This window comes from Stegodyphus dumicola, chromosome 6, assembly GCF_044657685.1.
Source record: "Stegodyphus dumicola isolate Sdum_Otavi_A_Nest chromosome 6, ASM4465768v1".
In the NCBI taxonomy this organism is placed as follows: domain Eukaryota; kingdom Metazoa; phylum Arthropoda; class Arachnida; order Araneae; family Eresidae; genus Stegodyphus; species Stegodyphus dumicola.
Window position 1 is genome coordinate 78,983,691 of NC_140773.1, and position 15,007 is coordinate 78,998,697.

The window sequence follows — 15,007 nt, forward strand, 5'->3', positions numbered from 1 at the left end:
TTATCTGTCTTTTCTGAAGTCCTTTTGCAATTCTTTCGATTTTCATATTTTTAAAATAACCCGGTAAAAGAGAATAATGATAGGCAGAAAAGATAACATGGAAAAAATTTATAAATTAGCATAAAAAAAGATATCTTACAAAGGGCTTTGAGAAATCACATTTATTTACAGAACGCAAATTAACTTATAAAGAATAAAAAAAAAATATTTTATTAACAAAAGCCATAAATTTTGTCTTTTGATAACGGATACAAATGTATTAAATTGTACGAAAATTTTGCCTTGAGTGATCTTTTATGATTTGGCTTGTGATGAACAAACATTTTAAATTACAGCAAAACGAAACTCCTTAATAACTTTATAACAATTCTCTTTTGTTTAATAAATGGCTTCAGGTAGACTTCAGCTAACCTAAATTGCAGTAATGCTGTTTATCTTTATTGACAATCAATTTCTCCCGCCAGTCAAGCAAGAAGCTTTGGCTTTTCAGTGACCGCGGAAATTAGGCTATTGATCTTTCATCGATAACTCACCGATGAGCAATTGTCGGTAGGTATTTAAGCTCTCAGTTAGTTTAAAAGTATGTAAAGTAGTAAATTTTGAACATTACAGAGCAAGCATGATGAAGACTGTGGTATGTATGAGTGTCTTTTTGTTCTTGATTTTAATTTCATGAAAACATTTTCAGTTGTGGAGATGGTGAATTTTTATGTTCCAATTGTATATTAGCACATTTTTTAATCTACGTAGAATTTTAATAATTGACTAAATAATTTCATTCTGTTATGATCTGTTTTATGCATATTTTCTAGAAAGAGCGCTAATTAAGGGTCGTATTAATTTGAGAATATGGTCTTGAAAAATATGTATCTTGCTTAATACGCAAGATTTTATTTTTGAAGTACTTTCTAAGAAAAAAAAAACTTTCGACTTTACATACATGAAGATAAGAAGAAGGCTTTATATATGTGAACATACTTTACATAAAAAGGTTTTATATATATGAACTTGATGTGCATAAGATGTTGCACAAAGAAAAACATAATTAACGAGCCTAACTACTATATGTCTGTATAAAAAGCATAGTAATTTTTAATTATCATTATTATTAATTATATTTAACATCAAGTTTAAGGATAAGTTACTTTAGCACATGCTCTAAACATTGAATAAAAAAGGCAGCATGGTTTCTAAAAAGCCATTAAGAATAAGTAAACTTCATCTTATATTTGAACCAACTCAGCGTATGTTTAATCCAGCCCTATAAACATTTCCTTATTCTGAATGCTATTTAATTAAATTAATGAAAGTTAATTTGATTACATTTTACTTTAAATTGGAACATTGTAATGTAGAATAAAAAATTGCAAAATGAAATTCTAAATTTTTTTACATACTTGCACTATATATATAAATCTGTTATATAAATTCTTTAGATGTGCTCAGACGTGGCCGTTAATATAAAACATAGCTTTATTTCGCAAGAAAGCAAGCCTTCGATAAGCATTAACAGGTTCACATGCTGTCATTATGGCGCCCTACAATTTGATATACTATTTGTATCATGAAGCAATGAAGCATAGCGATGCTAAGCATGATAGCAGTAGCAAGTGAAGTAGGAAAAATGACTGCGAAATTAGTGAGAGCAGCATATAGACTTGGTTTTGTTTAAAGTTTGAACTGTAACTTGGTTTTGTTTAAATTTTGAACTGTGACTAGTAAAAAATATCCTCAATGCTACTCAAGAAATGGCATGATACGGAATAACTTTCAGATGACGCAATTTGGATTCAAATATTAGTAAGTTTAACCCATTAGCCGCCAAAACTACAAGGAATGTTTCTTTTCTCATGAAAATAACAACAAATATTAAATTAAGCATTTTTAACATAAATTTACATTGAAAATAAAAAAAATGCTCTTACCTGTGGAAAAAGCGAGTGTTGCGTTCGCGCAACGTCAGCGGAATAAGACTACGGATGTTTAGTGAGTAGGATTGTACTCGTGTGATGTTTCTTTTGAGTGGAGCGCATGATTACGTTTTAGCTGTATAACGTTTTATAAATCTACAAATCACTTTACTTGTAATTAATTTAATATTAAAATATACATTGTATTTCTTTTACAAATACAGATTATTTCATTTGAAAGATTCAAGCATGAAGAGCTTGATTACAATCTTGATGTAAAGCTACATTACATACTTTGCATCTATAAACAGTCTGGCTATGGTACTCTTTACAACAAAGTCTTTATTTACCAACGGACTTTACGATAAAATGTCTACCATCTCCATGCAATGGTTTTTGAATGCTGAATTTACTAGGTCTTCCTGTTGCTGATCTATTTCTGGCTAATTCTACACTCTCAATAGGAGTTTGCAAAAGGAATAATGCATTCTCGCGTCTGAAATCTAAAAGAGACTTTATATTTCCAGTAGTAAAAAGTGGCGATATTTAGTAAGCTTAGATACGGTCTCACCTCATATAATTTATCAGTATTGTCAATTTGACTATTGTCAAATGCAAATTCTGCTTCATATTCCTGTACTGCAAATGTGATATTAATTCTCGTGCAACAGGAACAGACATGTCCTTATCAAAAGACCAATACATTTTTTCTTGAGGTAAAAAATGCCAGCCTGTAAGCAATAATATTCCAATAAATCTTCTCATATAGGCTTCAGATGCAATAGATTCTGTTTTTTTTTTTTTTTTTTTTTTTTTTAGATATTTGTCTGTTCAACGAGAAGAGAGTAAATGTCTAAACCAAGAAGAAAATCGAAAATCTGTGTACTAGTTTTACCTTGTGTTTTGTCTTATAATTTCTCTTCTATATCTTTCTTCATGTTCTTAGTGAGACATAAGTAACAGTTTCTTTTTTATCCACTTCAAGATTTCAGTCTTCTGCTTTTTAAACTTTTTAGTATGACTATACCTGCTTTTAGAAGGCTGAAACTTATTTCTTACGTGAATTTCAACTTTCCCAGCAGTATCATTTGGTAAAATATCATTATCATTATTTAAAACATTGCCATTCCTTTCTTCTTTGTCACTAGCCTCTGCAATTTCTGGGGACACAACAACAATATCAGTTTCATTCTGGTCATTATTAACATTATCATCATCTGTTTCTTCATAAAAAAATCTTTGAAGGGCTTCTTCTAATGTAAGATACCTCGTTCTAGGCATTTTTAAACAACCAGAACATCGAAAGGAATGAGTGGGAAAGGAGATTGACTACCCGTTTCCTGCTGACGTTGCGTCAACGCAACACCTGTTTTTCCTTCCTTCCCAACACAAATATAAACATCTGACTGATGTAATGTTCTGATAAACGGTGACTTTTACTAAAAATAGATCACTCATAAAGACGGCGATTCTTTCGTTAAATATTTTCAGCAAAAATACCTGGTCGAAAATTTTGCTTAAATTTTGCTTAAAGTATGAGATTAATTATTATAAACAAAATGATTGTTGAAAGCATTTCTTTCCTTAAAGAAATAATCTTCATAATATTCCCTACACAAAATCATCTGCTGGTAAAAAATATCTTAGGTAGTTATATTTATATACACATTTATTTTGACCGTTGCGTCAACGCAACATCAGCGGCTAATGGGTTAAGACAGGTAGGGGATGCAGGCAAATTAAAATTAGGAATTAAAAAGATTATTGCTAAATTAAGGTTAGTCGTTTTCTTTCATAGTTTATATCTTACAGATACACACACACATATATATATAAGAATTAATTAAATGTCTTATTATGATGCTTGTGTAATCACAGTGCTGCACATCTAAATTCCGCCTATTATTGATTACTTATTCTTTTAGAAAAGCAATTGAAATACAGATAGTAAGTATATATTTTGTGTAATCAAAATAATAGAGTTTATTCTGGTGGCGTTTTCGAAAATAACTAAAGCTTGGAACACGATTACGAAGCCTTTGTATTTTAGTTTAAGCTGGACAGTTTTTAAACTATTAAGAGCATTTTCAAAAATTTCGAAGAATTATTGAATGTATAATATTGTTTTTTACTTTTTAACTTTTTAAGACAAAGGTCTTGTATATTTCCATTTTGATAAATTTGTGTTCGATAAAAATAGCTATTGTTAACAATCGATCCCAAATGGAATCTTCCATTACATGTGATGTTACAAAATGTTCCTGAACACTGCTTTTAGATTATAATCAAATGTCTAAAACTGATTTTTCTGAAATTCTTAGTTATGTGTATTGCAACTGTTTTTTTAAATTATGACTATCATAAACAAAATATATTTTAACACCTTATTATAGACCAACTGCAGAATTTCTAGCTCTAATTCTTGTGTGTATACTGTAGTCTACATCAGAAACAATATCTAATTACTCCCATGAAGTTAATTTCTTATTGTATGTCCACCTCTAGATTTAATCAAAATGTAATATATAGATAGTCTTTAATAGTTTGATATTTTTTCTGTTTCTACCGCTTTATTTTCATAAAGAAAATTCAGAACAAATTCTTTTGCTTTTAAAACCAAAAACATTTTTGAGCTGAATTTTAATTTCAGTTAAACATAAATATCTACCTTTATTAAATGGCAACACTAGATATTATTTTTAATTATTATCGCATAAATATTTATGCGATAATTTAAAATGCGTTACATATTCCCTTTTTTAATATTTTTAACAACAATAACTTATTTCAACTGGTATGCTCTAAACTGAAGTTTTCAACATCTTCCTGATCAGTATAGAGATTAGCTAGGCTGGTTTCCATATCGTTTTGCCCATTGCCGAACTCAGGATTTGGTATTGGCGTTTGTAAGTGTATAAATAACGTCTTTGCCGAATGGGAGCACTCAAACTACACAAAGAGCTGAAATTCCTCTTACATGTTTTTTTTTTTTTTTTTTTTTTTTTTTTTTTTTTTTTTTTTGATGGGAGAAGAGGAGTGGGAAACTCTTTACTCCGTCTCTCGAAACACTTTCCTTCAAAACTGGAACAGAACTGGACAAAGTCGTAATAACATCTATAAGGTACCCACGGCCACTGGCAACAAGACGCTATTCTGCTCTTCTCTCCATGATAAAATACCTAGACTTATTCTGAAGTTACTGTCCGACAGATGAGATAAGTCACAACAACAATTTTGCAATGTGCGTTTTTTTTTTTTTTTTTTTTTTTTTTTTTTTTTGTATAGATAGTAAAATATTTATGGATTTTATTTCTATATTATGTTACATGAAAGATGATGGAGCAGGTAAAGATTTTTTATTTATCTCGTTTGGCCTTAAATTTGAGTTTTATATGAAAAGGAAATGTGTCATTTCAATGGAGACTGATGTGATTTCTTTTCTTTAAGGAGCAAAATTATTTTGTCATAAAATACCACGAAAAAGGTGCAAAATTTTCTTGTAAGTTCAGAAAAACAAAATACTTTTTCCAGAGAGCCAAACGTGCAGGAATGATACTAAATAGTATACAAATTGCTTTTTCACTTATAAATCCCTCTGACGCAAAATAACAACGAATAGAACTTAGTTTTTAAGCTCTGTTAGCTTAGATATGTTAAAGCTAGTTACCTACCTTATTACTAAAAGCAAAGGAAATATTCAAGCAGGCAGGCGAGCTAAAATGATTAGTTTAAACGATTAATTGCTTAGTCTGCTGCTCCTTAGTAAAAATTTTGATGAGACAATGGTGAAAAAAAATATTGAAAAATCCTGCAATTCTTTTGATAATTTCTTTATAGTGGCTTCTGCTCTCTAGCAAAAATTTTACATAAAGGACATAATGGCTATTTGTCCGAGGGAAAGTTTTCGTGGAAAGATTTTTAAAGGGAAATTGGCTCATAATTATACATGTACATAGGAACTTCACAGAAAAGCACACTGTGTACATTTAAACATGCATAGTGCATGGCAATCATATACACATACCTAAAGCAGAGACTGCTGCCCAGATCAGAATAACAGCGTTTCAATGAACTTAAACTCTTGGTCATTAGCGATCGGGTTGGAATATGAAATTTAAGGAAAATAACGCTAATTAGCTTGAATTGTTTCTTTGTTAGTTAATAAGCAAAAAAAATTAAAAATATTAAAAACTAAAATTAATGCGAGAAGTTTCTAATTTAATTTCATAAATAAATATCTTGAAAGGAATAAATATCCTGTTGCTAAAATTTAAGCGTCTTTTGCATTACGGTTGTTGCTGTTGCTCATTTGTCTGACCTGTAGTCAACCCAAGACTACGAATTTCCTCGTGGCAAGGAGGGCAAGTTTACGCCTGTCGTTGGCCTCAACCTGAAGCACCTTACAGGTGACAGGGCCATTTTAGCTCAATTCGCTTATACCAGTTGGGCGGTCTTTCACATTATAAAATATAGTATTATTTCGAAGCATCATTGAATATGATTGTGACGTTCCTTACTGAATATAACTTTCTTTTTGTAATTCTAATTGTATCTTTTTATTTCTAAAATTACTAATTCTTTATTTCCTAAATAGATTCAGTTCCTAAATGGCTTCAGAAGAAACACAAAATGCACTCATTTGCACTTCTAAAATTTTGCATAAAACTTACATTTTAAATTTTACATTTATTATCTGATGTATTATCGAAGGCTTTTTTTATAAGTACAGAATAACCAATTTTTGTGCTTGTATTGTTAATGCCTTATATAATAAGTTGTTCTTGCAGATACACATATATTGTTTTTGCCTAATGTAAATAAGAAAACTATGAACTGAAGTAATCATAAATGAGAATAATTAAACATTGAAGATTTAAATTATTTATACATCAGGAATTTCTAATGAAAGATTCTACTTTTCCATGATGATTGCTGCATTTCAGATGATAATTCAGAATATTCTGAATATTTTCATTCATATCACCCTTTTTAATAATCTTTTCCCCTACAGCATTATTTTACATAATTTAATAATAATAATACTAATAATTTAATATAAATAATAGCAATTCATAATAATTTTGCATAATCAATAACATTTTATTCACTTTTATTTGCATCTAGATCATCCTTTTGGCATTGGTGACCAAGGTCTATTGCTCCTACTACGACGTCATTTATCATAAAACACACTATGGTCATGGAGATGGAATCAGTTACAGATTCTTCAAAAAATACCAAGGACACAATAATGACTATGGATACGGTTCATCATACGGCGGTGTGGATGACACTAGTTATGACTATGATGGGAATGGATATGGTTATTAAACATGCCAAATTCTTAGGTTATTATTAATTTTCATAATTTATGTACATTAATGTACATTTTAAAAATTAGTAAAAAATACTCTTAACTGAAGTTTATATTTTTAAGACCTTTATTGAACGTTATTACTGAACGTTTATTGAACGTATAACTTGACTTTAAAAAAAGCAGTGAAAATATATAAAATTTTAGACACTTTTTAAACTGACACAAAGTGCAGCAACAGTTTCATAAAATACACAGTACCGTTAAAAATATTAAAAATAACAGGAACCAAAGATGTTTATGTTAATTAATAAGTTGAATACAACGTAATTTTCTCTGTATTCTAAAAAAAATTAACAATATTTCTGGACTAATTCCATTTTAGATTAATCTATGTCACATAGCTTTCGCAACGCAGATGACGTAGCTAATGATGAACATGAACTTAAAATTTCAACAAATGAAACTTTTCTAACCTAAAGCAAAACCTTTTCTTAGTGGCTTGCGTATTGGATAATTGGGTACTTCAGCTTCTGCCCCTCTTCCAATTAAGATGCTGTTTCCTTCTTTCTATCGTAGCAGTACTAAAAAATATAAATGTTCTTGAATAGGCACGTTTAGAGTTCCAAGTGAATTATGGCAACAAATGTCAATTGGAATAAAATTAAGAATCTAATCCTCCTCGACTGGCAAGTTTCCTAATAGCTACGGATTCAACATTTTAGCATACTGCACAATCAGAATTCTTGTTCTTCTATATGTTATGTGAATTCTACGTGCTATGCCATCAATATTTCTCTTTTCCATCACACACACATATATATGTATGCTTGAAAATATTGTTAATGAAATTGAAAACAATGAAAAGTTAAAATTAAAAACAAACATACTAATCTGCGCATGTACTACAAGATTGAAAATTATGTATATATTAATATATATATATTATTATTATTATTAGAAAAAAGTGTTTTATATATGATCTCCAAGGAACAGAAATTCAATTAAAACAATGAATTACTATAAGAAAAAATTTTAGTGAGTGCTTTAATTAGTATTTTAAATTAGTATTATTGAGACCTGTATTGCAGTAAAAACCATTAAAAATCTGTAAGGAAAAATCTTGAATCGGAAAAATACCAAAAACAAAAGTAAACATTTTAAGTACTGAAGAAGTAGCTAATGTCTACAGATTATTGTCTACAGATTGCAGATTAATTGATTTGTCAAGGGGAGCAAACCAATCTACTATCACTTAACAATAACTAAATTAAGTGAGAGTGTTTCGCTATTTTTCCAAGTAATGTTTCTTCTCTATTCTAAGTAGAGTTTCGTCTTTTTTCCAAGTAGTGTTTCGTCTTTTTTCCAAGTAAGAAATAAATTATTATTCTGCTAGAGCTAGACCATAAGTCAGGAACAATACTCAATTAATAGAAAGATATTAGTCCATTTAAGCCAACAGAACTGTCATAAACAAAATAAAATTAGTAAGATCAACTTTTCAATTTAAGTTACATTAAGAACATAATTAAAAGAGATCCTTGCTTTAGAAAAAATATTCCCCGATACTATAATTTTAAACACAAATTCAAAAGTAAAAACAAAAATTATACATTATTATAATATTAAAAAGTTAAATACAAAATCAAAATATCAAAATTTACGTTATCTTTTAAATTAGAGTTTAATAAAAGGTAATTATTTAGATAGTTTAAGATTATCAGGAAAGAAATTAAAATTAGCTTAATTATCTGCAAAATTTAAAACGCAATGGTTGGAAATGTAACTATACTCAGTGATGGAAGAGGTTGGTCGTAAAACTTGTTCTAATTTTAGATAGTTTCGCCTTAAATTGGCGAGAAAAATCTTAATTTAAATTTAAAAGGTTCCTGGAGATAATATATTTATAGTAGGTATATGTATACATTTGGTACAGCCGATTGCGATACAAAAGCGACGTGCACAGCTAGGTGTTATAGCAGTCCCCCCCCATGTACAAATTTCTTCAACATTCTATGGCTAATCGTTTTTGTGATATGTAAGATTCACAAACAATAATCCCTTCTGAATTCATTTTAAAATTCATTTTAAAATTCATTTAAATTCATTTTAAATCTTTTTTACTACAACCCAGTTTGGGAAAAGTTATCCTTTGTTCTCTCCGCACCTACAGATGCCAAAAGGAAAAAATCGTCCGAATGAATATTAACGATGTCAAATTAGTATTTCCTTTGATATATTAATTTGACTAATATAATATCCTAAATTTTTCGCGATTACAATAGTCCCTTCATTTCGTACAAGAAAGTGAAAAAGGCAGCTAAACTAAATATTACTCATAGCGGCTAAACTAAATATTACTCATAGCGGCTAAACTAAATATTACTCATAGCGGCTAAACTAAATATTACTCATAGCGGCTAAACTAAATATTACGTTAAAGAACTTTCTAAAATTAAAATTTGGGGAGATTATTTATGTACTGATACATCCTTTTCCTGCATTTGTTATAGTCCTTCTATTATAGTAATTATTCTAAACTTGGAAACTAAAAACAACTTGGAAATTTTAGATAAATTTAAATCCAAATAATTTTTAATGTAATGTTTTCCCCGTTACTCTACTCATAAATAGGATACAGTGATAAGATATTTAGTCAAAGCCAAATTCATATCAGGTTTACTGGTTTTGATTTTTTTTTTTTTTTTTTTTTTTTTGACAAAGTATTTTTGATAGAGCTAGGTAAAACTTTATCAATATATCAAGGGGCAAACTTATTGTAAGGTAAACGTGTTTCTAATTAGTTTCTCATTAAATAAAATATAAGCAATTTATTATTTACATTTATAATGTAATATGCTTCAATATGGGCTAAAGTTAAATCAATAGAATAAGAAAGCTATCAGAAAGAAGTGAACTGTTTTAAGGTTTAGAAAAGAGATGTTTGAAAACTATAACTAAGGTTTAGAAAACTATAAGAAAACTATTTTAAGGCTTAGAAAAGAGATGCTTAGAAAAGAGATCTTTTTTAAACCTTAAAAATTTTCAGTAGAAATGCGTAATTTAAAGAATATGAGAAAACTGGATCGCTATCTTCTCAACCATATTTATACAAAATCAAGATTCTCCTTAACGTAGAGATCTCGAAAAATATACTGATAATACAGATCAGTGTTGAAAAAAGATTATAATGTGCATAACTATTCTTTAATTATCATTCGATAAATAACATTTACATAATATTCATAAAATGCTTAAATTAAAAAAGAATTGCTTAAAACTTTTTCACCTTCATTTGCATAAAAACGAAATATTGAAGTTTCCATTGTAATTAATTAAATTCTTGTTGTTTAATATACTTCCGTTTTGAGAAATACAGCTGAAATTCAACAAACATTTAATTTTCTGCAGTTGTACTTATAGTAAAATGCTGCGTTTAAGAAGTAAGTTTTCTCATATCACTAACGCAATTGATGAAAATAATCAATAATGGTAATACGTAAACTAAGACTTTCGAGTCTCAATCTTGTCAAAAAACTCAGTTTTTGCCTTTTGTGGTGGTCAATTGTTTTGTGTCAAAAGTTGCAGAAATTCAAGAAAGGATATTAATGGCAAATTTCTTTAATGTATTAAACTCCCTAATTTATGCTACTATTAGCTTTAAACACCATTAGGTTTGTGAAAGATGGAGTGAAATTCTCCCAAACACAATGAATTCTAATAATTGAGTATTATTTCGCAACGCAGAAATTTGATCGAGATACTATCTTTCTCTCACACTTTGTTGGCAATTGCAATAAGTTTTTCTTGACATCCCCCCCTTTTTTTCGAACTTATGAGAGTAGGACTGCCATTTCAGTTCTTATGAAGACCTCTAGTTCTCGAAATTAGATTACTAAGTAAAATAGCATTGTCTTCTTGGTTTCCTAAATATTTGGGAAGATCTCTTAAGAAACTTCGATATTTTTTCTCTAAGAATTAATTGAAAAGTAATGCTCAAGCATAAAAATTCGTTTCTGACTGAGAAAAACTCATTTCATTCTTGAATCAAACAAAACCTTCTTAATGCTAACAACATAAACTGCAACTGCAAATATTAATTAATTATTAATTAAAACAGTACAGGGGGTCATTCATTGAAACTATTTGCCAGTAATATCTATTTTGGAATTTCCCCAACTTTTGAAAGTGTGTTGCATTAGAATGCTTGATCCCCCTCAAATTACAGGCCTGCTTCCCATAGAACTTTCTCCATGTCGCCATTTGTCTCTTAGGTAGATAATCTGTGTGTCCTATGCCAATCCTTTCTTGTTTCACCTAGTATAAATGAACTCTTGCATTGTGTAAAAAATTTCAAAATTGGTTTTCAGAGTGTTAATCAACCTATTTAAAGCAGAGGAAAGGAATAGACAGGAGAGAAAAACAAAAGAGAGGCATCAATAAGATCATAAGTTATTGAAAAATTTCCATGTATAAATTTGTATTGAAAAAATCAATAGCAATTTTCTCCAATTGATGGTTTAGGCCACCTAAACAAGTTTAGATGCTCTAAATAGTCAATATGAATTAACAGATTGCTTTTAAAATATATTTTATGTATATATATATGTTACCGTGAAAGACCGATATTGGAGAATGACGGCTTTCACCGGAGAATGTCAACATTCACCAAATACGTCGGTGAAAGATCGAATATTGCATTACATTCGGACCTTCATCGGTGTATGTCGACAATCACATATATGCTCTGGTGTAGGCCGAAAAGAGAGGAGTATATGTACACGCTGACATTGCAAAAGGCAGTGTTCCACAAATAAATGCAGTGGTAAAATCAAGGGCCTCTTGTGCAATTCAAAGTGTCATAATAGTTTAAGTTGTTATAATAAATAAGATTTGAATTACATAATTTAGTAAGTTTTTAACTTCTATTATTTTCCTTTCTCATTTTGAATGTACTGTGTGTTTTAAGTTCTTATATTCTTAAGTTCTTATTTTAAGCCTCAAGTGAGTTTTTTCGCTACTGAATTACGAAGAAAATATAATATTCTTATATGTTCAACATTCACCATTAGTACATGGTGAATGTCGACATTTACCGGTGTAAGTCAGAAATAAGAGTATTTGAAAAATATTTCGGACATACACTAAGCGACTATGTGAATGTTGAGATTCACCGGTGAATGTCGGTCGACATTCTCCAGATTTCGGTGTTTCACCGTAACATATATATATATATATAATATAAATGCATCGCTAATCTCGTTTATTTTTCAATCTGTCAATTAACATCCATTTATATTTTTTTTTTTCAGAATATCACAATTTTGATAACAAAATTTTTACCTGATGTGTGAAACTGGGGAATGGAAGATGCTGCATTCAAGATAAAATCATGTCTTGAATTGTGAATAAATTATTATTATTATTATTATTATTATTATTGTTTTCTTGTTCAATGTCTAAGTGTAAAACTATGTTTAGACATAGATGTACTAAAACTTATAGCGTAGTAAACACATTTTCAGATCAGAGTGCTTTGTTGTGATATCCGACAGGGTAATATGTTTCGGAAGAAAATCTTCACAGGCACTAGATTCTCTGACATATGTACTTGACTCGCTTTCTCGATAACAAGTTCAATTATTTATATTAATTTCATATCCCGAAATATGTTACAAGTAATTTCTGCTGAAATTCGCTTTCAAGATTTAAGGTATGTTATAGAGCTGTTCTTCAATTTATGCATTTAGGAACATTCAAAGAATCTGCATGTATAATTTGAACAATTTCTGTTTCAGTTTATTAACCAAATATCACAGTTCAACAATTTTTATTACAAAATTAATTTCCATATTGCTGATATGAACATCATATGTACTTTAACATAAAGATATTCCTTCACAGAAATATCAGTCCATTTAGGAAAGTCAGCATTTTGAATAATTAACAGGCTGATGCAGGAAGAACTAGTTGTTATATCCTAATCAACCTGTCCTATTCTATGACAGAAAAATTATTTATATTATGCATTTTTATATCGAATAAATCAGACTGCATATATAGTCTGACACTAAATTTTATCGCAAACATACAAAGCTGCAAGGACTCCTTATTTAATTGAAAAAATTAAGAATTATATTATTTAAACCTGCTAAATTATTATTATTCGATGAATACTATTGGCTCTTTGAAGTCTAATATGTAACATTAGCTTTCGGGATCTTCAAATATTTTTCACATATTCTTAACTGGACTATAAAAATTCTTGTCTGAAATTCAAGTAATTCTTACGGTAAGCCATATAATGTACATAAAATATAACACCATATTTTAATTTGCTTCTTTGATTGCTGCTTTACGTATTATGATAACATAACGATTATTAAAAAAAATCTTCTTTACTTTGAATGAAGCTTTCGCGAATTACATAATTAGTTTTTCACTAGGAATACTTCAATACATTGATTACACTACCTGTATTCATAATATAATAAATATGAAATACTATTTATGCATAAATATACTCGTATTAAATACCCGGTACTTGTAATTATTACGACTATTCTTATACATCCATATCTAATTGAATTAAATGTTCTGTTCAAACAGAGCAATAAATAATTAGAAGATAAATTATAATTTATATATACAATGTATTATTTTGGATTATAAATCATACACCTAATATTAAAGATTTAAACCTATTAAATGGAGAAATTAGAGAAACGAGGATAGAAATTTAGATTGCACTAATGCAGAGATAGTCTGCATGATGGGGAATTTTAATAAATGGAGAAATCATTATGAGATTTATAACCATCTCTACCTCACAACTTGAATAATTTAGATTAAATATGCGGCATACATTTTGTAAATTCTACAAGGAATTTTCGCTTTCCTCGCTATGTATCTTAGTGGTGTCATTGGTAGCACTACCGACTGGTAATCAGAAGATACAGAGTTCGAATCCTGGTGAGCGCAGTGGTGAATCTTAACCTTTCCTGCTAAAAAACGTTTAATATATTTTACCAAATATAATAATATAATAAGACCAAAATAAATATGCAATGGAAGATAATTCTTATTAATTGCTTTTTATTAATTACGTCTGAATTTGGAAACTTGATTCCTTCAATCCCAAGTCGTATTTTAAATGGGGTAAGATATTGCATTTGCAAATAGATTATATAGAAGAACAAATGCTTTTACAAATTCATTCAGTGATTTAAGTATGACTTTTAAGCAAAACATTTTTATGAATAAGCACTGAAAAAAGAAAAAGGCAATTACTAGTTTTTTTAGATCACAGGCTAAGGAAAGACTAATTTGATTTAAATTAAACTGAATTGAATATTGCAGCTGAGGGTGGAGTTTGATGTATAAATATTTTGAAATTCGCAAAATCGGTGTTACTGAGAAAGAAATCCCTGTAAATAAAATTCAGTTTTAATTCTCAATAAATTAGTTTAGTTCAGGCTTCATTTTTTGAAAAATAAACAGTAGGAAATAACAAATATATCTTAAAGGGGTTTCGGCATTCCGAATGTCTTGTTGTTAAGCAAGGAATATTTCTTTTCGCACAAAAATAAGAACTCCTGTATATAGATTCAGAGGAAATTATTGTTAATCGTTACTGGTACAAATGCAAAATTTATACATGGATGAAACAAATAATACATAGATATGTGCCTTGAAATATTACCAGACGTAAAATTATTAATAAAGCTCAGACAGCAGAAAATACTTTAAGTCTTACTTCATATTTGTGTTAATTAACTTCGTT

General features: G+C 29.1%; 1 long non-coding RNA gene across 1 annotated transcript; it reads left to right on the forward strand.

The window, feature by feature from the left end:
• The first annotated feature begins 485 nt into the window (after window positions 1-485).
• On the forward strand, window positions 486-12,755 carry LOC118201192 (uncharacterized). The gene is made up of 3 exons (XR_004760205.2): window positions 486-634; window positions 7,035-7,258; window positions 12,537-12,755. It is a non-coding gene; the product is annotated as an uncharacterized LOC118201192 (long non-coding RNA).
• The last annotated feature ends 2,252 nt before the right edge of the window (window positions 12,756-15,007 follow it).